We start from the raw sequence: 24545 nt of genomic DNA, 5'->3' as shown, positions 1-24545 counted from the left end.
TTCCCCCCTCTCCTTCCCCCATCTCCTTCCCCCTTCCTTACCCCTCTCCTTCCCCATCTCCTTCCCCATATCTCCTTCCTCCTTCCTTCCCCCTTCCACCATCCTTCCTTCCCCCTTCCTTCCCACCCTTCCTCCACCCTTCCTTCCCCATCTCCTTCCTCCCCCCTTCCCTCCCTCCTTAACCCCTCTCCTTCCCACCCCCTTCCTTCCCCACCTCTCCTTTACCCCTCTCTTTGTAACCCCTCCTTCCCCCTATCTCCTTCCCCCCTTCCTCCACCTTCTCCTTCCGCATCTCCTTCCCCCTTCCTTCCCCCTGCTCCTTCCCTCCTATCTCCTTCCCCCTCTCCTTCCCCACTTCCCCCCTCTTCTTCCCGCCCTCTCCTTCCCCCTTTCTTAACCCCCACTCCTTCCCCCATCTCCTTCCCACGTCCTTCCCCCGTCTCCTTCCCCCATCTCCTTCCCCCTTCCTTGCCCCCCTCCTTCCCCATCTCCTTCCCCCCTCCTTCACCCCATCTCCTTCCCCCATCTCCCCACCCCCAAACTCCTTTCCCCTTCCTTCCCCCCTCTCCTTCCCCCTTCCTTCACCCCCTCTCCTTCCCCTTCCATCCCCCATCTCCTACCCTCTCTTCCACCCCCTCTCCTTCCCCCCTTCTTCCCCACCTCTCCTTCCCCCATCTCCTTCCCCCTATCTCCTTTCCCCTTCCTTTACCCCCCTCCTTCTCCCCTCTCGTTGCCCCTCTCTCCTTCCCCCGTCTCCTTCTCACCTCTCTCCTTCCCCTTTTCTTTCCCTATGTCCTTTCTCTCTCTCTCCTTCCCACCTCTCTCTTTCTCCACCTCTCCTTCCCCTCTCTCCTACCCCCTTCCTTTACCCCCCTCTTTCTCCCCTCTCTCCTTCCCCTTCCTTCCCCTCTCTCCTTTTCCCCTCTCTCCTTTCCCCTTTCTTCCTCTCTCTCTTTCTCCCTCCTTCCTTTCCCTCCTCCTTCTCCCCTCTCCCATTGCCCCTCTCCTTCCCTCTCTTATTCTCCCCTCTCTCCTTCCCCCCCTTTCTTTCTCCCATCTCTCCTTCTCCCCTCTCTCCTTCCGCCTCCCCTTCCCCTCCCTCCTCCCCCCCTTCCTTGCTCCTTCTTCCCGCCTCTCTCCTTCCCCCTCTCGTTCTCCATTCTTACTTCTCCCCTCTCTCCTTCCCCCTTCCTTCCTCCCTCTCCTTCTCTCCTCTCTCCTTCTCCCTTCCTTCCTCCCCCTCCTTCTCCCCTTCTCCTTCCCCCCTCCTTTTCCCCTCTCTCCTCCCCCCTTCATTCCCCTCTCTCCTTCTCCCCTCTCTCCTTCCCCCTTCCTTCCTCTCTCTGCTTCCCTCCTCTTTCCTTCCCCCCTCTCTCCTTCTACCCTCTCTCCTTCCCCCTTCCTTTCTCTCTCTGCTTCCCTCCTTTTTTCTCCCCCCCTCCTTCTTTCCTCTCTCCTTCCCCCTTCCTTCCTCTCTCTGCTTCCCTCCTCTTTCCTTCCCCCCCTCTCCTTCTCCCCATCTCCTTCCCCCTTCCTTCCCTCTCTCCTTCCCCTCTCCCCTTCCCCCTCCTCTTATTCGCCCCCAACTCCTTCCCCCCTTGCTCCTTCCACCCCTCTGTCCTTCCCCACTGTCTACTTGCCCCCTCTCTCCTTCCCCCTCTCTTTCCCTCTTCCTTCTCCCTCTGCCTTTCCCCATTCCTTCTCCTCTCTCCTTCCCCCCTCTCCTTCCCCCTCTCCTTCCCCACGTCTCCTTCTCCCCTCTCTCCTTCCCCCTTCCTTCCCTCTCTCCTTCTCCCCTCTCTCCTTCCCCTTCCTTCCCTCTCTCCTTCCCCTCTCCCCTACCCCCTCTACTCATTCGCCCCTGTCTCCTTCCCCCCTTGCTCCTTCCACACCTCTGTCCTTCCCCACTCTCTCCTTTCCTCCTCTCTACTTCCCCCTTCATTCCGGTCTCTCCTTCTCCCCTCTCTCCTTCTCCCCTCTCTCCTTCCCCCTTCTCTCCTTCCCCCTTCTCTCCTTCCCCTCTCCCCTTCCCTCCCCTCTCTTTTGCCCCGGTCTCCTTCCCCCCTCTCTCCTTCCCCACTCTCTCCTTCCCCCTTCTCTCCTTCCCCTCTCCCCTTCCCTCCCCTCTCTTTCGCCCCCATCTCCTTCCCCACTCTCTACTTCCCCCCACTCTCCTTCCGCCCTCTCCTTCCCCACATCTACGTTTCGCCTTCTCCTTCGCCCCCCTTCACTCTATCTCCTTCTGACAACCCTCCTCCCCCTCTCTTTCACTCCCTGTCCATTCGCCCTTCCCCCTCTCCTTCCACCCTTCCCCTCTCTCCTTACCACACTCTTTCCCTCACTCTTTCCCCCTCTCTCCTTCCCCCCCCCCAACATCCCCTCCCTCCCCGCTCCTTTCCCCTCTCTCCTTCCCCCAACTCCTTCTGACATCTCTCCTCTCCACTCTCTGCCTCCGTCTCCTTGCCCCTCTCCTTCCCCCTCCTTCTCCCTCTACTTCCCCCCTTTCCCCTACTCACCTTCACCCCATTCCCCCTCTTCTTCCCCCTCTCCTTCCCCCGCTCTCCTTCCCCCAACTCTCAAACCCCTCTCTCTCCTTCCCCCCTTCCCATATCTTCTTCCCCCTCTCCTTACCCCATCTCTACTTTCACCCTCTCTCTGTCCGCCCCCTTCCCCCCTCTCCTTCCCCCCTTTCCCTCCCTCTCCTTCACCCCTCTGCTTCCCCCTCACTTTACTCCATCTCTACTTTCATCCCCTCTCCTTCCCCTTTCCTTCCCCCCCTCTCCTCACCCCCTCTCTCCTTTCCACCCTCCTTCCCCACCTCTCCTTACCCCTCTCTCCTTCCTCACCTCGCATTACACCCCTTCCCCCCTCCTTTCCACCCTTCCTCCTCCCCGTCCTTCCCCCCTCCCTCCCCCCTCTCCTTCCCTGCTCCTTCCCCCCCTCCATCTTATCCCTCTATCCCTCCCTCCTTCCAACACTCTCTCTCTGTGCATCTTGTGTTCTTTTACCCCTTTGTCTCAAACACAATCACCTTGTGCTGCAAAATATTTCCATCTCCCCCACTTCAAATACCCACGAGTCACATTGCTGTGTGTGGGACGGTTTTATTTGTTTAAAATATCAACAAAAGAAGCTGGAGAGGGTGTGAGAGAGGGACAGAGAGAGAAACATACAGACAGACAGAGAGATCCCCTCCCTGATTCTCAGGGAATTGAGCTGAACTGGCCAACCTGTGTCTTATTTATGTGATTATCACATTCGATCACCCAGGCCTGTAAACATCCCACATTACTCTGACATTAGAACAAGTCTTTGGAGAGAGTTTCTCATTTAAGGTTTTTATTCCCTTCTTGGGGAGTCTGGTCTGTCAGACATTTTCTGGGGATTCATATATTTGTTTTAAATTGCAAGTCCCCAGTTACTTTAACCCCAGGCTTCAAATCTGTTTTAAAAATGACAGGGCCGCAATCCGACAGGAACCAGTTACCCAGAGGCCCCTAAAACACAGGGTCCCCCCAGAGGAGATTAAACCTCGGGGTAAATAAACTCACAACTCACTGTGGGTCCCCACGGGGTGCAGCCTGTCGACTAGGCCTCAGGCCTCAGGCCCGTGCTCCCCCTCTGGACGTTGTTCTTTCCTGGATCTTCACATTACAGCTTTCCAAACAAAGATTCGTTGGGATAAAAGAGAGAAAAGATCCTGTGAAAGGGGGAGCGAGAGCATTTTGAAGGCAAGCTTAAAATCCCAGGTTTAAAATCACCCCCGTCCATCCCCAATGTATCAAAATATCTAACACAGTCAACAGTGGAACATGGTGTGGGAGCAGATCTTCCCAGGGATTGGAGGAGGATAGTGAGGGAATAGCATCAGATTCTTACACTCTGCAGTGACCTGGGATCAATTACCTTTTACTGAAAACAGTTTCCAACTTGTATGTGCCTGTAGCTCCCTCCAGTCTGAAATCCTCATTCCCCTCTATCCTGTCTCCTCTCTCTGAGCCAATGGTGAATTCATTCTGTTACTGAACCTTCAGTCCCACAGGCATCAATTTTTCTCACCATTCCAATTGGAGACCTTCTCTCATCCACGTGAAGGAATTGGACCCTGACAATTCCATTTACACTGTCTCCCATCAATCTTCATAGGATCTATATCACAGTGGGGATTTGCACATAGGGGAACAGGTACTAAAAATTGAATTAGAACATAGAACATCGAACAGTACAGCACAGAACAGACCCTTCAGCCCACGATGTTGTGCTGACCATTGATCCTCATGTATGCACCCTCAAATTTCTGTGACCATGTGCATGTTCAGCAGTCTCTTAAATGTCCCCAATGACCTCGCTTCCACAACTGCTGCTGGCAACGCATTCCATGCTCTCACAACTCTCTGTGTAAAGAACCCGCCTCTGACATCCCCTCTATACTTTCCTCCAACCAGCTTAAAACTATGACCCCTCATGTTAGCTATTTCTGCCCTGGGAAATAGTCTCTGGCTATCGACTCTATCTATGCCTCTCATTATCTTGTACACCTCAATTAGGGCCCCTCTTCACCTCCTTTTATCCAATGAAAAATGTCTGAGCTCAGTCAACCTCTCTTCATAAGATAAGCCCTCCAGTCCAGGCAGCATCCTGGTAAACCTCCTCTGAACCCTCTCCAAAGCATCCACATCTTTCCTATAATATGGCGACCAGAACTGAACGCTGTATTCCAAGTGCGGTCTAAAGTTTTATGGAGCTGCAACAAGATCTCACGACTCTTAAACTCAATTCCCCTGTTAATGAAAGCCAAAACACCATATGCTTTCTTAACAACCCTGTCCACTTGGGTGACCATTCTAAGGGATCTATGTACCTGCACACCAAGATCCCTCTGTTCCTCCACACTGCCAAGAATCCTATCCTTAATCCTGTACTTAGCTTTCAAATTCGACCTTCCAAAATGCATCACCTCACATTTATCCAGGTTGAACTCCATCTGCCACCTCTCAGCCCATCTCTGCATCCTGTCAATGTCCCACTGCAGCCTACAACTGCCCTCTTATATTGTCAATGACACCTCCAACCTTTGTGTCATCTGCAAACCTGATGACCCATCCTTCAATCCCCTCATCCAAGTCATTAATAAAGATTACAAACAGTAGAGGCCCATGGACAGAGCCCTGTGGAACACCACTCACCACAGACTTCCAGGCAGAATATTTTCCTTCTACTACCCCTCACTGTCTTCTGTTGGCCAGCCAATTCTATATCCAGACAGCTAAGTTCCCCTGTATCCCATTCCTCCTGACCTTCTGAAGGAGCCTACCATGGAGAACCTTATCAAATGCCTTGCTGAAGTCCAGATACACCACATGCACCACACGACCCTCATCAACGTTTCTAGTCACATCCTCAAAGAACTCGATAAGGTTTGTGAGGCATGACCTGCCCCACAGGAATCTAATTGAGGAGTTCAGGGCGAGTTACATATGGAATAACAAAGAACCAGAAGAGAGTTGCAGACTGGAATCTAATCATAGGGTTCATGGAGATTTAGGTATGGAATAACAGAGAGTCAGAAGAGAGTTTCACACAGGAACCTAATCAAGGACTTCAGGACATAGACTTTATGTCCAGAGTAACAGGTACCAGGGATTGATCTACAGGCAGAAATCCAATTGAAGAGTTTAGGGGGATTTATAATTAGAATAACGGAGTTCTGAAGAGAGTTACAGACAGGAATTTTATGGAGGGGTTCGGGGTGGAGACTTCGTATTCAGAGTAACAGTTACCAGGGAATGAGTTACAGACTTGAATCTAATCGAGTGTATCCGGATGGTTTATACACAGAGTGGCAGATCCCCAGGACTGTGTTACAGACTGGAATCGAATTGAAGGGGTCAAGGTGGTTTTTATACAGAGTAACAGTTATTCAGGCGTGAGTTATCGAGGTGATAGAAAATATAGAGTCATACAGCACGGAAACAGGCCCTTCGGCCCAACTGGTCCATGCTTGTCCCATTTGTACCTTTCAGGGTATTTCAGAAACAGAATCACAGGCACATGGGAGTGAGTTACACATTGGAATCCAATCGATGGGGTTCAGGGTAGTTTTTATCCAGAATAACACATACCCAGGAGTGAATTACAGATCGAAATCTGATTGAAGGTTTGAGGTGGTTTATGTACAGAGTCCTAGGTAAATGGAAGTCAGTTACAGATTAGAATTCTATCGAGGGGTGCGGGGTGTTTATATATAGAAGAACAGATACTCAGGAGTGAGTTATAGACTGGAATCAAATCGAAGGGTTTGAGGTGGTTTATATTTAGGATAACAGATAAACATGAGTGAGTTTCACATTGGATTCTAATCAATGGGGATCAGGAGATTTATTGATGAAAAGAACAGGTACCCAAGTTTGAGCGACAAAAAGGAGCTCTGTGGGATCAGACTGTGCAGCAACTCCCTCTCCATCTTTTTCGTCCCTTTGCGCCCCCCAGCCCAGAACTTGCTCCCTGCAATAAAACTGTCAGAGACGGCCTGAACTCCACAATTGTTTTTCCCCGTGTGTGAGTTTAAATGAGGAGACAGGACAGTTTCTGATTGTTCTCTCTCTCTGGGTCCAGCTCTTGTCTGACGATTCTTCACAGGAGATTGGATTTGATTCTCTCTGTCTCTGCACCGTCCCGAGTGTCAGCTCCTGGGTCTAATCTCCTCCTCGGGTGGGGAACAGCCTGAGAGAGAAATATAAAATAAAGCAGTGGCACCAAAAGCACAGCAAGATCCCACCACTCTCTGCCTTCCACAATCTCTCCCTTTACCCTGTGATGCTGGTTCAGATTAATAATTGCATCATTAAGGTATTGCATAACATCACAGCAACATCCAAACACAAAGAAATCACCATCGAACAGTTGACCAGAGGTTAGAAACATGAATAACCATGCACAGCAAGATCCCACAAGCAGCAGTGTGACTACAGACAGATCGTGTGTCACTGACACTGGTTAAGGGTTTGATTCTGTCTCCAGATGACAGAGAGGGCCCAATCCTACTGTGTGACAAATTCCAAATGTTTCCCCCTTTCTCACTCTGTTCCCCCTCACTCTCTCCATCTCTGATCTCTCTCTGCCTCTTTCAGTTTTAATACTGTACATTGTAATCATTATATCCCCTCCACTTAAAATAACAACTGCTCACCTCGTTGTGTGTGGGATGGTTTTAGTTGTTTGAAAACTGGAGAGAAAGACAGAGAGACTCCCCTCCTCGAGACTCAGTGAATTGAATTGAAATGGCCAGCCTGTGTCTTATTCCTGTGATTCTCACATTTTATCCCCCTGTCCGATACAGGTTCCACATTACTCTGTCATTAGAACGGGCCTTTGGAGAGAGTTTCTCATTTAAGGTTTTAATTCACTCCTTGGGGAGTCCTGCCTCCCAGATCCTGGGGGTTACCTGTTTGTGTCACAATCCCAAGGCCCCGGTTACTTTAACCTCAGGCTTCAAACCCGTTTTAAAAATGACAAGGCCCCAATCCAACAGGACCCAATTAACCAGAGGCCCAAACAAACCAGGAGATTAAATTTCGGGATAATAAAGAGACCTGGGCCCCACGGGGTGCAGCCTGGTGAACAGGCCTCAGGCCTGTGCTCCTCCTCTGGAGGTTGTTCTTATCCAAGGCTTTCCCAACCCCAGTCATTTTGGATTTTCACTTTGCAGCTTTCCCAACAAAATTTCCTCGGGATAAAAGAGAGAAAAGATGAGTTGAAAGGGGAGAGCGAGAGCACTTTGGTGCCAAATTACACAGCAAGATTCCAGGTTAAAAAGCACCATCTGTCCCCATCCCCATCACACTGTATAACATCACAGTAACATCAAAATACAAACAAAGCAAGAGACAGCAATTACACAGAGGCTGGAAACATTAATAATCACTCACTCAATCCCCCAGACAGGACGAGCTACTCACTCTTAATAGAGAGAGAGAGAGAGAGAGAGAGAGAGAGATATAGAGAAAAAGGGTATGAGAATGAATCTGACAATTTCTTGTCCACATTTATTCTCGGTGAGGGGTTTGAGGCCTCCTCCCCTGTATCTCTAACACATTTCACCCTCTGTCAGTCTGCTCCCTGGGGAGGCCTCTGTGTGATTGAGATGTTCATCCCCAGGACAGGAGCCTTATTGGATCTTGCTGCCCACTGAGGTCTTAATTCGAGGGCAGCAAAGCCTTCCCATTCCTAGTTTGTTAAACTCTTCTTTAAGCCTTGTTAATGATGTCAGTGCAGTTTGAAAATATTAAACATTGGTCTCACACTAGAGTCTAGGAGCCTGACTGTAGACACCCTGACCCACACAGGGCTGGGACAAGAGGGAGATATTTGCTGAGGATCTCTTGGGACCTTCCTGCTCTACATGCAGTTCCCAGACTCAAACTCTCTGTCTCTGTCCCTATCTGTATGTCTCTCCATCTCTCTCTCCCTCTCACTCTGTCCCTGTGTATCTCTGTCTCTGTCTGTCTCACCCTGCCCTGCTCTAATGCAGCCATTTCGAACTTGACTTTCAATCTCTCATTTCCTTTCTCCTTCTCAAATATATCGGCAGAGTTTGGAAATGTAAAACCTTGATCACATGTCTTCCCCTCAACACCCACAATACCACCTCTCTGTCTCCTCACCCTCACCCCCAAACTCAACCCCAGTACAGGACTGGGAATTTCATAGGGACTGTACACAGGTTTTGTCAGGAGGGAGAGTCAGTGAGGGTCTGAGCTCTAGTATAATCACAAAAGTGTCTCTGTGTGAGTGTGTGAGAGAGAGAGACAGGGAAGAGACCATGCCTGTGTGTGTGTGTGTGTGTGTGTGTGTGTGAGAGAGAGAGAGAGAGAGAGAGAGAGAGAGAGAGAGACCATGCCTGTGTGTGAATGTGTGTGTGAGAGAGACAGGGAAGAGACCATGCCTCTGTGTGTGTGTGTGTGTGAGAGAGAGAGAGACAGAGAGTGAGAGACAGAGAGACCATACCTGTGTGTGAATGTGTGCGTGAGAGAGAGGGAAGAGACCATGCCTCTGTGTGTGTGTGTGTGTGTTTGTCCATCTGAGTGTACAGTTTCAGTGTCAATGCTGTCACTCCTCAATGTGACTGTGTGTAAACCATGTTTTTATGTACCTATCCCAGGTATGATTCACACACCACACACCGTTCCTCACTCTCATTCACTCGCGCTCTCACACATGTACACACACACACCCACGCATGCCACATTCACAGACACTCACTCTCACACACGTGCATGCAAACATCCACATTGACGTGCACACATTTACACACTGACTCACAATCCAAGGCTCTCACTCTTACAAATGCCCACTCACTTTCACACACTACCACGATCACATGCATGCACACACCCTCTCACTCACTGTCTCTCTCACACACTTTCTTATATTCTCACACACACCTTCTTACACACTCACCCTCTCACTCACATACAAACACTCACTCTCTCACACACAAACTCTCCCAAACTTCCCTTTCACATACTCACACTCACGCACACATTTACACTCTTTCACACACTCTCCAAAACTCCTTCTTTTACACACACTCACAAACACGCTCTCACACTCATGCATGCACACAGTCTCTCTCAGGCATGTACACACTCTCTCTCTTGCACACACGCTCTCACATGCACACTCTCTCTCGTGCACACACTCTGGTCTTGCATGCTCACACATTCTCTCTCTCTTGCACATGCGCACGTTCTCTCTTGCACCCACACAGTCTTGCATGCACTTCCTCTCTCTCGCATGCAATCTCTCTCTCTTACACCCACTCTCGCATGCACGTTCTATCTCTCCTGCCTGCACACACACTCACTCATGTATGCACTCTGTCTCTCTTTTGCACGGGGACAAGCTCTCTTCCAAGCACACACACTCTCTCTCATGCACATGCTGTCTCTTTTACACACTCTCTTTCTCATGCACACTCTCTTTTTCTCACATGCACACTCTCCCTCTCGCATGCACTCTCTCTCTCGCTCACATTCTTTCTCACACACAGTCTCTCACAATCATGCACTCTCTTTTCCTCGCATGCATTCTCTCGCTCACAAACACTCTCTCACTCTCACCTGCACACAGTCTCTCTCTCATGCAGGCACACACTCTCTGTGTAGTATGGTCTCTCTCTTGCGCGCACATTCTGTCTCAAAGGCACACTCCCTTGTGTGCACCCACACACACACTCTCTGATGCACACGCACTCCCAATTTTGCTTGTGCACACTTTAACTTTCATGCATACTCTCTCGCACATGCACATACTGTCTCACACATGCACGCACTCTTAGCCTCGCACACATACTCTCTCTCACACACACACTTTCTCTCATGTTTGCACTTTCTCTCGCTTTCGCATAATCTCTCTCTTGTCTCTCGTGTTTGCATAAACTCTCTCTCATGTTCATATAAACTCTCTCCAGCTGGTGTTCGCACAGACTCTCTCTCTTGCATTTGCCTATACGCTCTCTCTCGTGTTCACACACACTTTCTATCGCATTTGTGTAAACTCTGCCTCACTTGTGTTTGCACACACTTTCTGTTTTGCATTCACACTCTCTTGCATTCGTGTACACACTCTCTCTCACATTCATGTACTGTATAAACCAGTATACTTGTTTGAGATGGGGATTTCTACAGGAGGGCCCTGTATGACCTGCCTCCCTCTCTCCTACCTTTCCTGGAGGTCTCCCATCTCACTGACTGCATCTTTGGTTTATCTCCCTCCCTGAAACTGCCATCCATCACACCCCATAGCTCCTGTAAATTCCTCATTGCCTTTGTAGGTTGGAGCGACCGTTAGAGGCAATCTGATAGGACTTGAAACTAAACATACTTTCCGAGATTTGGAGATGCCGGTGTTGGACTGGGGTGTACTAGGTTAAAAATCACACAACATCAGGTTATAGTCCAACAGGTTTAATTGGAAGCACACTAGCTTTCGGAGCGTCGCTCCTTCATCAGGTGATAGTGGAGGGCTCAATCCTAACACAGAATTTATAGCAAAAATTTACAGTGTGAGGTAACTGAAATTATACATTGAAAAATTGAAAATTTGTTTATTAGGATTGTGCCCTCCACTATCACCTGATGAAGGAGCGACGCTCCGAAAGCTAGTGTGCTTCCAATCAAACCTGTTGGACTATAACCTGGTGTTGTGTGATTTTTAACTTTGTACTTTCCTAGAAACATCATTCCCAGTACCATGGAAACGATCCTTAATCTCCCACGTCCGACAGGAAGAGGACATATCTTCCCAAAGGCCATCACTGCAGTCTAACACTGAGAAAAGAGCACAGTCGAACTGTCGAAAAACACTGTCCTCGGGTCACTTAGTACCTGTGTTTTACATTATTTTAAAAATTAATCGAGAAATCTCAATAAGACTTATAAACAAAAGCCCAATTCTATTCATGTTGTACATTTGCAAAGAAGTATAAAGTTAGACTTTTTCAAGAAATCATAACAGTTCACCTGCTGAGAGATTTCCCCACAGTCAGTTGTGAATTTCACCGTTGGTCTATTTTTTGAGATTGAATACCATGTCTAGAGACACTTGAAACTAATCATAATGCAGAAAAATGTCTTACGTTATTTTACACACAAACATACACACACTTATAGAGCATTACAAGCTCCCTTTTTTTTATTTCAAAATATACTTTATTCATGTAAATAAATCTTTGGTACTTGTACAATTTTCCATGTCGTTCATAGTTATATACATTGCATGTCTTATCATTACAAAGAACAAATTGAATTAATCGAATTCACAGTTATCCTATTAACAGTTCCCTTTATTAACTATCCAGTCTCTTGATATTTGGCTGTGACTTCAGCGGAACCCACCTACTGAGTGGGTGCCCTGTTATATGAAAGCAAAGGAACCTTCTTTAACCCCCAGTTTATGGGGTTACCATTGTCCATATGACTGTCCTGTCTCTGGGTTAGCTTGTCTACATCCCCAAGGTAAGCACGAACTGCTGGACCTTCGCTGGGCTGAGGTAGCTATCCAGCTCCTCACTGGGGTCATTTACCCGCTCTGGTGTCATTGAGCCAAGGCAAGGGTCCTCCCTGTCCAGTTCTGTGTCTGACAAAGGGACTGTCAGAGGATCACAGTTCTCGGTTGCCTGTAGTTGTGGGGCAGTGGGTACCTCCTGGTTCTCACTGGGTGGAGGGTGGACTTCGGGGGGTCCATTGTTTCCTGGTTGGGAGGAAATGCCCTCCTCTTTACCGACGGCGCTCTGTCTCTTCTTCTGGTGGTGATGACCTTCTGTGCGTCCATCTTCCCCCTCCGAAGAGCTGGCCGTCCCTCCCTCGTGCAGCTGTCTTTTTCCCCTTTGCTGGGGGGCTTTGGGAGCCTGGCAAGATTTCCTCTTCCTGTTTTTAACAGGTATCCACTCCTCTGCCTGCTTGATTACCTCCTCCTCCTCCATTTCTTCCATCTGCCCGGCTAGAGCTAGGATCAGCTGCTGTGTCTCTCCGCTGGCTGCCGCCTCCTCCACTCCAGCCTGTTCTTCTTTCTGGGTGCCACCAGACTCCGTTTCCCTGCTGTCCGGGTGGACCTTATTGGTCTTTGCGGGTCCACGGCTCACATTGCCACATCCAGCCATCTGTGCGTAAGTGCCCCCCACCCCCCCCACCGTCTTGGGCAGGCCTTGTACATGTGGCCCGCTTCTCCACACAGGTTGCAGCTCTTTTCTTCCTGACAGTCCTTAGTCAAGTGACCCTCCTGTTTGCAGTTCCTGCAGATGGTCACTTTGCAATCCGCTGCCACGTGTCCCGACTTCCCGCAGGTTCGGCACACTTTCGGCTGCCCTGCATATGTCAGGTAGCCTCTGCTCCCTCCGATTGCGAAGCTCGAGGGTGGGTGGAGGATGTTCCCACTGTCATCGGCCCTCAGAGTTACCCTGACCTGCCGCTTAATGGTCCAGATCCCAAAGGGGTCGATCACATCAGCGGCTTCTCCCTCAACTTGGACGTACCTTCCCAGGAAGGTCAGGACATCAGCTGCTGGAACGTAAGGGTTGTACATATGGATTCTAACAACCCGATTCCTCTGTGCAGGAAGCACACACAATGGGGTCGCTGACAAGATGGAAACCAGCGGCTCCCCTTCCTTCTCCTTGAAGACCTTCAGGAGCTGTTCGCACTGCTTCACGCTTCTGAAGGTCACATCGAAGTAGCCTGCCCCAGGGAAATCCTGCAGGCAGTACACGTCCACAGCAGCAAACCCACAGCATCCCAACAGGACCTTCTTGATAAACAGGGTGCGCTCGAGTGGTGTATGATCCTCAATCTTCTTCACAGTCACCCTGACTGTGTTTCGAACCCCCTGCCCAGGGCTGTGGACAGCTGTCGAGGCCATAGCTCAGAGGTTGGCTGGTCCCTGAATTGGCGTTAGGCCGAAGCCAGCATGAAGATCCACCAAGAGCAGGTCAGCACAACCAAACGATCCTCCAATGTCCAATCACGATCCAGCGATGATCTCTTCACTTGCTTCAAACCCGCAGCACTCCAGCGCTGCTGCAAGCCCACAACACTCCAGCAGAACTATCTTCACAGCGTCCGCTGCAGCAAACCCACAGCATCCCAACAGTACCTTCTCAACCACACTATCTCACTCAAACAAACTCAACCACAACCTCTCAGTCCCTCAGTCACACTCACCCTCACTTTCACACTTGCTCCTTCACATACACAGTCACTCATTCACTGACTGACTGTGTGGAGTTTGTACATTCTCCCCTTGTCTGCGTGGGTTTCCTCCGGGTGCTCCGGTTTCCTCCCACAATCCAAAAATGTGCAGGGTCAGGTGAATTGGACATTCTAAATTGCCCGTAGTGTTAGGTGAAGAGGTAAATATAGGGGAATGGGTCTGGGTGGGTTGCACTTCGGCGGGGCGGTGTGGACTTGTTGGGCCGAAGGGCCTGTCTCCACACTGTAAGTAATCTAATCTAAGTAATCTAATCTAATCTAAATGTATACAAACAACACAGGGTCCAGGAGGTTTGTTTAATTGTAAATCCACTTCTTTACTTTTAGAGAAGCCACATTTTGAAGTATGGCACTTGTTTTCTGACTCCACAGTAAAACTCAGACAGATTCTGAACAAGGCCTCACACTGATCATTCAGGAGCTGACCCTGTCATGTGACCTTTTGTGTATTCCCATTGTATTTTCCTGTTTGAAGTTTAGAAAGTTAGACAGATTGTGCTGACACATTCAATTATCTCACTGCACTGAGTTGACACAGATTCTGCATCTGTATCAATGGAAACTTTATCACAGAGTTCTCCATATCCTGCTTTTGCAGTTTAATTTGTAAATTAACATTTCCACAATGCAGGAATACATGGATGGAAAAGGCTTTTCATTGATTTGCCCCTCTCCTGTGCTGACTGAATTCCAGACTCAAACTGAAGCCTTCTCTGTCCCTGCACCCAGATTAACATTGGACCATTTAGTTTCGATTGTCCCTCCTCTACCATCCAAAATACATCGGTTCACATCTCGCTTTATTTCATCTGCAGGAGGCCGAGAGATAATAATGTACAAAGTGTGAGGTGTGAGGAAAGGCATCATCACCCTCATCTACAAGCAGAAGGGGGAGAGGGAGGAAATTAGAAATTGGAGACCGATCTCACTGTTAAACACAGACTCCAAAATCTTGTCAAAGGTCATCGCCAACCGGGTCAGGTCTGCTCTGGGATCGGTGATCCACCCGGACCAAACCTGTGCTGTACCGGGCAGGAAGATCTCTGAGAGTCTCGCACTCCTCAGGGATACGATCGCCTACGTGCAGGACAGGGGGGTGGACACCTGCCTCATCAGCCTGGACCAGGAGAAAGCCTTTGACAGGATATCGCATACATATATGAGGGATGTCCTCTCCAAAATGGGCTTTGGGGAGGGAATCGGAAATTGGATCAGACTGCTCTACACCAACATTGTCAGTGCAGTCTCAATCAATGGGTGGGAATCAGATAGCTTCCCTGTAAGATCTGGAGTCAGGCAGGGATGCCCCCTCTCACCCGCCTTGTTTGTGTGTTGCATAGAGCCATTTGCCGAATCCATCAGGAAGGATGTGAGCCTGAGAGGGGTGACTATTCCTGGCAGCGGGGGCCTACAGGTTAAGGCCTCCCTGTACATGGATGACGTCGCTGTTTTCTGCTCGGATCCGCTGTCCGTGCACAGACTCATGTGCATCTGTGACCAGTTCGAACGGGCCTCGGGGGCCAAGGTAAGCCGAGGCAAGAGTGAGGCCATGCTCTTCGGGAACTGGGCCGACCAATCCTCGATCCCCTTCACCGTCAGGACTGACCACCTGAAGGTGCTGGGTGTTTGGTTCGGGGGGGCTGGGGCGTGTGCCAAGACCTGGGAGGAGAGGATCAGGAAGATGAGACAGAAACTAGGCAGATGGGGGCAACGGTCGCTCTCCATCGCGGGAAAAAAACCTGGTCATCAGGTGTGAGGTCCTCTCAGTATTGCTATATGTGGCACAGGTCTGGCCTATCCCCAGAACCTGTGCCACCGCAGTCACCCGGGCCATCTTCCACTTCATTTGGAGATCAAAGATGGACCGGGTCGGAAGAGACTCTATGTACAAAGACCGGTGCAATGGGGAAAAAACACGCCCAATGTCACCCTTACCCTGATGGCCACCTTTGTGTGTGGCTGCATCAAGCTGTGCGTGGATCCCCGGTACGCAAACAACAAGTGTCACTACGTACTGAGGTTCTACCTGTCCCCGGTGTTGCGAAGGATGGGCCTGGCCTCGCTGCCGCGGAACGCTCCGAGTAGTTGGACCGTTCCGTATCACCTGTCCTTCGTGGAGAAATTTATGAGGAAAAACACCTTTGACCACAAGTCCATCAGGAAGTGTTCAACACGTAGCGTCCTTGAGACCCTTCGGGAAAAGGAGAGGGCGGATCCTGTCGAGCAGTTCCCTGAGCAGACTGTCAAAGCCATTTGGCAGAATGCCTCATCGCCAGAACTTTCCAACAAGCACCAAGACATGGCTTGGCTGGTGGTGAGAAGGGCTCTGCCTGTGAGATCCTTTATGCACGCCCGGACTCTCTGCCGCACCGCACGCTGCCCTCAAAGTGGCTGCGGGGGGGACGAGACTGTCACACACCTCCTTCTGGAATGTGCCTATGCAGAGGAAGTCTGGAGAGGAATGCAGTGGTGTTTGTCGAGGTTCGTCCCGAGCAGCGCTGTGACGCGGGACTCCGTGCTCTATGGCCTGTTCCCCGGGACTCACACCGCGACGAACATTAACTGTGCCTGGAGGATCATCAACTCGGTGAAGGACGCTCTCTGGGCGGTCCGAAACCTGTTGATCTTCCAGCTGAAGGAGTTGACCCCGACCGAGTGTTGCAGACTGGCACATTCCAAGGTCCAAGACTACGTGTTGAGGGACGCGCTGAAGCTTGGGGCAGCTGCCGCCAAGGCGCGGTGGGGAAAGACCACCGTGTAAGATCGGCCTGCCGAAAGAAGAACAGGGGGCCCATGCGGACGTTTTCTTGGGCTCTGCTGATGCCTCAGCCAAATATATGTATATGTACAAGATTGAAAAATGCACAGGATTATAAATGACAGGGATAAAGTCGAATCTGTGTTTGTAAATGTGGACATATGTATGGCATGATCCAATGTACAGACCATCAAATCATTTATGAATAAAGTATATTTTTGAAATAAAAAATAGACACTCTGACAGTGTGACACTCCCTCAGTACTTTCACTCTGACAGTGCAGCACTCCCTCAGTACTGACCCTCTGACTGTGCAGCGCTCCCTCAGTACTGACCCTCTGACAGTGCAGCATTCCTTCAGTACAGACTGTCTGACAGTGTGGCACTCCCTCAGTACTGACCCACTGACAGTGTGGTAATCCCTCAGTACTGACCCTCTGACAGTGCAGCAATCCCTCAGTGGTGACACTCTGACAGTGCAGCACTCCCTCAGTACTGACCATCTGACAGTGTGGCACTCCCTCAGTACTGACCCACTGACAGTGTGGTACTCCCTCAGTACTGACCCACTGACAGTGTGGTACTCCCTCAGTACTAACTCTCTGACAGTGTGGCACTCCCTCAGTACTGACACTCTGACAGTGTAGCACTCCCTCAGTACTGGCACTCTGTCAGTGTAGCACTCCCTCAGTACTGGCACTCTGACAGTGCAGCACTCCCTCAGTACTGACCCTCTGACAGTGCAGCACTCCCTCAGTACTGACCCTCTGACAGTGCAGCACTCCCTCAGTACTGGCACTCTGACAGTGCAGCACTCCCTCAGTACTGACCCTCTGACAGTGCAGCACTCCCTTAGTACTGACCATCTGACAGTGTAGCACTCCCTCAGTACTGGCACTCTGACAGTGCAGCAGTCACTCAGTACTGACCCTTTGGGAGTGTAACACTCCCTCAGCATGGACTCTTTGGCAGGGTAGACCTCCCTCAGCTCTGAGATTCTGACAGTGTGGCACTACCTCAGTACTGACCCCTCTGACAGTGCAGCGCCCACTCAGTAAGGACACTCTGACAGTGCAGCGCGCTCATCGTAAGGACTTGCTGATAGTGCGGCACTCCCTCAGTAATAACACTCTGACAGTGTGGCACTCCCTCAGTACTGACCCTCTGACAGTGCAGTGCTCCCTCAGAACTGACCCTCTGACTTTGCAGCACTCCCTCAGTACTGCCACTCTTACAGTGCAGCACTCCCTCAGTACTGACAGCTCCGACAGTGCAGCACTCCCTCAGTACCGACCATCTGACAGTGTGGCACTCCCTCAGTACTGACACTCTGACAGTGCAGCGCTCCCTCTGTAAGGAGTCTCTGACAGTGCAGCACTCCCTCAGTACTGACCCTCTGACATTGCAGCACTCCCTCAGTGCTAACCCTCTGACAGTGCAGCACTCCCTCAGTACTGACATTCTTACAGTGCAGCATTCCCTCAGCACTGACCCTCTGACAGTGTGGCACTCACTAAGTACTGGCACTCTGACAGAGGAGCGCTCCCTCAGCACTGACCCTCCGACAGTGCAGCACACCCTCAGTACTGACACTCTGACAATGCAGCACTCCCTCAGTACTGACCATCTGACAGCGAATCACTCCCTCAGTACTGACCCTCCGACAGTGTGGCACTCCATCAGTACTGAACTTCTGACAGTGCAGCACTGTCTCAGCACAGACCCTTTGGCAGTGTAGAGCTGCCTAAGCTTTGAACCTCTGGCAGTGTTTCAATCCCTCAGTACAGATCGTCTGACAGTGTGGCACTACCTCAGTACTGACCCCTCTGACAGTGTGGCACTCCATCAGCACTGACCCTCTGACAGTATGGCACTCCCTCAGTACTGACCCTCTGACAGTGTGGCACTCCGTCGTTACTGACCCTCTGACAGTGCCGCACACCCTCAGTACTGACCCCTCTGACAGTGCAGCGCCCACTCAGTAAGGACACTCTGACAGTGCAGCGCGCTCATCGTAAGGACTTGCTGATAGTGCGGCACTCCCTCAGTAATAACACTCTGACAGTGTGGCACTCCCTCAGTACTGACCCTCTGACAGTGCAGTGCTCCCTCAGAACTGACCCTCTGACTTTGCAGCACTCCCTCAGTACTGCCACTCTTACAGTGCAGCACTCCCTCAGTACTGACAGCTCCGACAGTGCAGCACTCCCTCAGTACCGACCATCTGACAGTGTGGCACTCCCTCAGTACTGACACTCTGACAGTGCAGCGCTCCCTCTGTAAGGAGTCTCTGACAGTGCAGCACTCCCTCAGTACTGACCCTCTGACATTGCAGCACTCCCTCAGTGCTAACCCTCTGACAGTGCAGCACTCCCTCAGTACTGACATTCTTACAGTGCAGCATTCCCTCAGCACTGACCCTCTGACAGTGTGGCACTCACTAAGTACTGGCACTCTGACAGAGGAGCGCTCCCTCAGCACTGACCCTCCGACAGTGCAGCACACCCTCAGTACTGACACTCTGACAATGCAGCACTCCCTCAGTACTGACCATCTGACAGCGAATCACTCCCTCAGTACTGACCCTCCGACAGTGTGGCACTCCATCAGTACTGAACTTCTGACAGTGCAGCACTGTCTCAGCACAGACCCTTTGGCAGTGTAGAGCTGCCTAAGCTTTGAACCTCTGGCAGTGTTTCAATCCCTCAGTACAGATCGTCTGACAGTGTGGCACTACCTCAGTACTGACCCCTCTGACAGTGTGGCACTCCATCAGCACTGACCCTCTGACAGTATGGCACTCCCTCAGTACTGACCCTCTGACAGTGTGGCACTCCGTCGTTACTGACCCTCTGACATTGCAGCACACCCTCAGTCCTGACCCCTCTGACAGTGTGGCACTCCCTCAGTACTGACCCTCTGACAGTGTGGCAATCCATCAGTACTGACCCTCTGACAGTGCAGCACTCCCTCAGTACTGACCCTCTGACAGTGCAGCACTCCCACAGTACTGACCCTCTGACTGCGCAGCACTCCCTCAGTACTGACGTTCTGACAGTGCAGACTCCCTCAGTACTGACCCTCTGACAGTGTGGCACTCCCTCAGTACTGACCCTCTGACAGTGCGGCACTCCCTCAGTACTGACCCTCTGTCAGTGCAGCACTCCCTCAGTATTGACCGTCTGACAGTGCAGCACTCCCTCAGTACTGACCCTCTGACAGTGAAGCACTCCCTCAGTACTGACTCTCTGTCAGTGCAGCACTCCCTCAGTACTGACCATCTGACAGTGCAGCACTCCCTCAGTACTGACTCTCTGTCAGTGCAGCACTCCCTCAGTACTGACCCTCTGTCAGTGCAGCACTCCCTCAGTACTGACCATCTGACAGTGCAGCACTCCCTCAGTACTGACCATCTGACAGTGAAGCACTCCCTCAGTACTGACCCTCTGTCAGTGCAGCACTCCCTCAGTACTGACCCTCTGACAGTGAAGCACTCCCTCAGTACTGACCCTCTGTCAGTGCAGCACTCCCTCAGTACTGACCATCTGACAGTGTGGCACTCCCTCAGTACTGAAACTCTGACTGTGTGGCACACCCTCAGTACTGACCCCCTGACAGTGCAGCACTCTCTCAGTACTGACCCTCTGACAGTGTGGCTCTCCCTCAGTAATGACCCTTGGACAGTGCAGCGCTCCCTCAGTAGTGACCCTCGGACGGTGCAGCACTCCCTCTGTAATGACCCTCTGACAGCGCAGCACTCTCTCAGTACAGATCCTTTGGCAGTGCAGCAGTCCCTCAGATATGACCCTCTGACAATGCAGCACTCCCTCAGTACTGACCCTCTGACAATGCAGCACTCCCTCAGTACTGACCCTCTGACTATGCAGCACTCCCTCAGTACTGACCATCTGACAATGCAGCACTCCTTCAGTACTGACCCACTGACTATGCAGCACTCCCTCAGTACTGACCCTCTGACTGCGCAGCACTCCGTCAGTACTGACCCTCTGACAGTGAAGCACTCGCTCAGTCCTGACCCTCTGACAGTGTGGCACTCCCTCAATTTGACCCTCTGACAGTGTGGCACTCCCTCAGTACTGACGTTCTGACAGTGCAGCACTCCCTAACTACTGACTCTCTGTCAGTGCAGCACTCTCTCAGTAATGCCCCTCTGACAGTGTGGCACTCCCTCAGTACTGACCCTCTGTCAGTGCAGCACTCCCTCAGTACTGACACTCTGACAGTGAAGCACTCCCCCAGTACTGAACCTCTGTCAGTGCAGCACTCCCTCAGTACTGACCCTCTGACAGTGCAGCACTCCCTCAGTACTGACCCTCTGACAGTGAAGCACTCCCTCAGTACTGACCCTCTGTCAGTGCAGCACTCCCTCAGTACTGACCCTCTGTCAGTGCAGCACTCCCTCAGTACTGACCATCTGACAGTGCAGCACTCCCTCAGTACTGACCCTCTGACAGTGCAGCACTCCCTCAGTACTGACCCTCTGTCAGTGCAGCACTCCCTCAGTACTGACCCTCTGTCAGTGAAGCACTCCGTCAGTACTGACCCTCTGACAGTGCAGCACTCCCTCAGTACTGACCCTCTGTCAGTGCAGCACTCCCTCAGTACTGACCATCTGACAGTGCGGCACTCCCTCAGTACTGACCCTCTGACAGTGAAGCACTCCCTCAGTACTGACCCTCTGTCAGTGAAGCACTCCGTCAGTACTGACCCTCTGACAGTGAAGCACTCCCTCAGTCCTGACCCTCTGACAGTGTGGCACTCCCTCAATTTGACCCTCTGACAGTGTGGCACTCCCTCAGTACTGACGTTCTGACAGTGCAGCACTCCCTAACTACTGACCCTCTGACAGTGTGGCACTCCCTCAGTACTGACCCTCTGTCAGTGCAGCACTCCCTCAGTACTGACCCTCTGACAGTGTGGCACTTACTAAGTACTGGCACTCTGACAGAGGAGCGCTCCCTCAGCACTGACCCTCCGACAGTGCAGCACACCCTCAGTACTGACACTCTGACAATGCAGCACTCCCTCAGTACTGACCATCTGACAGCGAATCACTCCCTCAGTACTGACCCTCCGACAGTGTGGCACTCCATCAGTACTGAACTTCTGACAGTGCAGCACTGTCTCAGCACAGACCCTTTGGCAGTGTAGAGCTGCCTAAGCTTTGAACCTCTGGCAGTGTTTCAATCCCTCAGTACAGATCGTCTGACAGTGTGGCACTACCTCAGTACTGACCCCTCTGACAGTGTGGCACTCCATCAGCACTGACCCTCTGACAGTATGGCACTCCCTCAGTACTGACCCTCTGACAGTGTGGCACTCCGTCGTTACTGACCCTCTGACATTGCAGCACACCCTCAGTACTGACCCTCTGACAGTGTGGCACTCCCTCAGTACTGACCCTCTGACAGTGTGGCAATCCATCAGTACTGACCCTCTGACTGTGCAGAACTCCCTCAGTACTGACCCTCTGACAGTGCAGCACTCCCACAGTACTGACCCTCTGACTGCGCAGCACTCCCTCAGTACTGACGTTCTGACTGTGCAGAACTCCCTCAGTACTGACCCTCTGACATTGCAGCACACCCTCAGTCCTGACCCCTCTGACAGTGTGGCACTCCCTCAGTACTGACCCTCTGACAGTGTGGCAATCCATCAGTACTGACCCTCTGACAGTGCAGCACTCCCTCAGTACTGACCCTCTGACAGTGCAGCACTCCCACAGTACTGACCCTCTGACTGCGCAGCACTCCCTCAGTACTGACGTTCTGACAGTGCAGACTCCCTCAGTACTGACCCTCTGACAGTGAAGCACTCCCTCAGTACTGACTCTCTGTCAGTGCAGCACTCCCTCAGTACTGACCCTCTGACAGTGCAGCACTCCCTCAGTACTGACCATCTGACAGTGCAGCACTCCCTCAGTACTGACTCTCTGTCAGTGCAGCACTCCCTCAGTACTGACCCTCTGTCAGTGCAGCACTCCCTCAGTACTGACCATCTGACAGTGCAGCACTCCCTCAGTACTGACCATCTGACAGTGAAGCACTCCCTCAGTACTGACCCTCTCTCAGTGCAGCACTCCCTCAGTACTGACCCTCTGACAGTGAAGCACTCCCTCAGTACTGACCCTCTGTCAGTGCAGCACTCCCTCAGTACTGACCATCTGACAGTGTGGCACTCCCTCAGTACTGAAACTCTGACTGTGTGGCACACCCTCAGTACTGACCCCCTGACAGTGCAGCACTCTCTCAGTACTGACCCTCTGACAGTGTGGCTCTCCCTCAGTAATGACCCTTGGACAGTGCAGCGCTCCCTCAGTAGTGACCCTCGGACGGTGCAGCACTCCCTCTGTAATGACCCTCTGACAGTGCAGCACTCTCTCAGTACAGATCCTTTGGCAGTGCAGCAGTCCCTCAGATATGACCCCCTGACAATGCAGCACTCCCTCAGTACTGACCCTCTGACAATGCAGCACTCCCTCAGTACTGACCCTCTGACTATGCAGCACTCCCTCAGTACTGACCATCTGACAATGCAGCACTCCTTCAGTACTGACCCTCTGACTATGCAGCACTCCCTCAGTACTGACCCTCTGACTGCGCAGCACTCCGTCAGTACTGACCCTCTGACAGTGAAGCACTCGCTCAGTCCTGACCCTCTGACAGTGTGGCACTCCCTCAATTTGACCCTCTGACAGTGTGGCACTCCCTCAGTACTGACGTTCTGACAGTGCAGCACTCCCTAACTACTGACTCTCTGTCAGTGCAGCACTCTCTCAGTAATGCCCCTCTGACAGTGTGGCACTCCCTCAGTACTGACCCTCTGACAGTGCAGCACTCCCTCAGTACTGACCCTCTGACAGTGAAGCACTCCCTCAGTACTGACCCTCTGTCAGTGCAGCACTCCCTCAGTAATGCCCCTCTGACAGTGTGGCACTCCCTCAGTACTGACCCTCTGTCAGTGCAGCACTCCCTCAGTACTGACCCTCTGTCAGTGAAGCACTCCGTCAGTACTGACCCTCTGACAGTGAAGCACTCCCTCAGTCCTGACCCTCTGACATTGTGGCACTCCCTCAATTTGTCTCTGAGGTACTGAGGGAGCACTTTCTGAGGCATTCAGGAAGCACTACAAGAGGTACTGAGGGAGCACTCTCTGAGGTACTGAGGGAGATCTATCTGAGGTATTGAGGAAGCACTACCAGAGGTACTGAGGGAGCACTCTCTGAGGTATTGAGGGAGATCTATCTGAGGTTCTGAGAGAACACTTTCTGAGGTACTGAGGGAGCACTATCTGAGGTATTGAGGGAGCATTTTCTGAGATATTGAGGGAGCATTATATGAGGTATTGAGAGAGCACTTTATGAGGTTTTGAGGGAGCACTATGTTAGGTATGGTGGAGCACTATCTGATGTATTGAGGGAGCGCATTCTGAGGTATTGAGGGAGGACTTTCTGAGGAATTGAGGAAGCACTATCAGAGGTATTGAGGGAGCATTATCTGAGGTATTGAGGGAGCATTATCTGAGGTACTGAGGGAGCACTATCTGACATACTGAGGGAACATTATCTGAGGTACTGAGGGAGCACTTTCTGTGGGACTGAGGAAGCACTTTTTGAGGTATTGCGGGTGCACTATCTGAGGTATTGAGGAAGGACTTTCTGAGGTAGTGAGGGAGCAATCACTGAGGTATTGAGGGAGTACTATCTGAGGTATTGGGGAACACCTTCTGAGGTATTGAGTGAGTATTTTTTGAGGTATTGAGGAAGCACTATCTGAGGTACTGAGGAGCACTTTCTGAGGTATTGAGGGAGCACTTTCTGACGTATTAAGGAAGCACTGTCTGAGGTACTGAGGGAGCAATTTCTGAGGTACTGAGTGTGCACTATCTGAGGTATTGAGGGAGCACTGTCTGAGGTACTGAGTGTGCACTACCTGAGGTATTGAGGGAGCACTGTCTGAGTTGTGAGGATGCACTGCCTGAAGTACAGAGTGTGCACTATC

The sequence above is a fragment of the Chiloscyllium punctatum genome, chromosome 30 (assembly GCF_047496795.1).
Source record: "Chiloscyllium punctatum isolate Juve2018m chromosome 30, sChiPun1.3, whole genome shotgun sequence".
Taxonomy (NCBI): Eukaryota; Metazoa; Chordata; class Chondrichthyes; order Orectolobiformes; family Hemiscylliidae; genus Chiloscyllium; species Chiloscyllium punctatum.
This window is presented reverse-complemented; position numbering follows the sequence as displayed.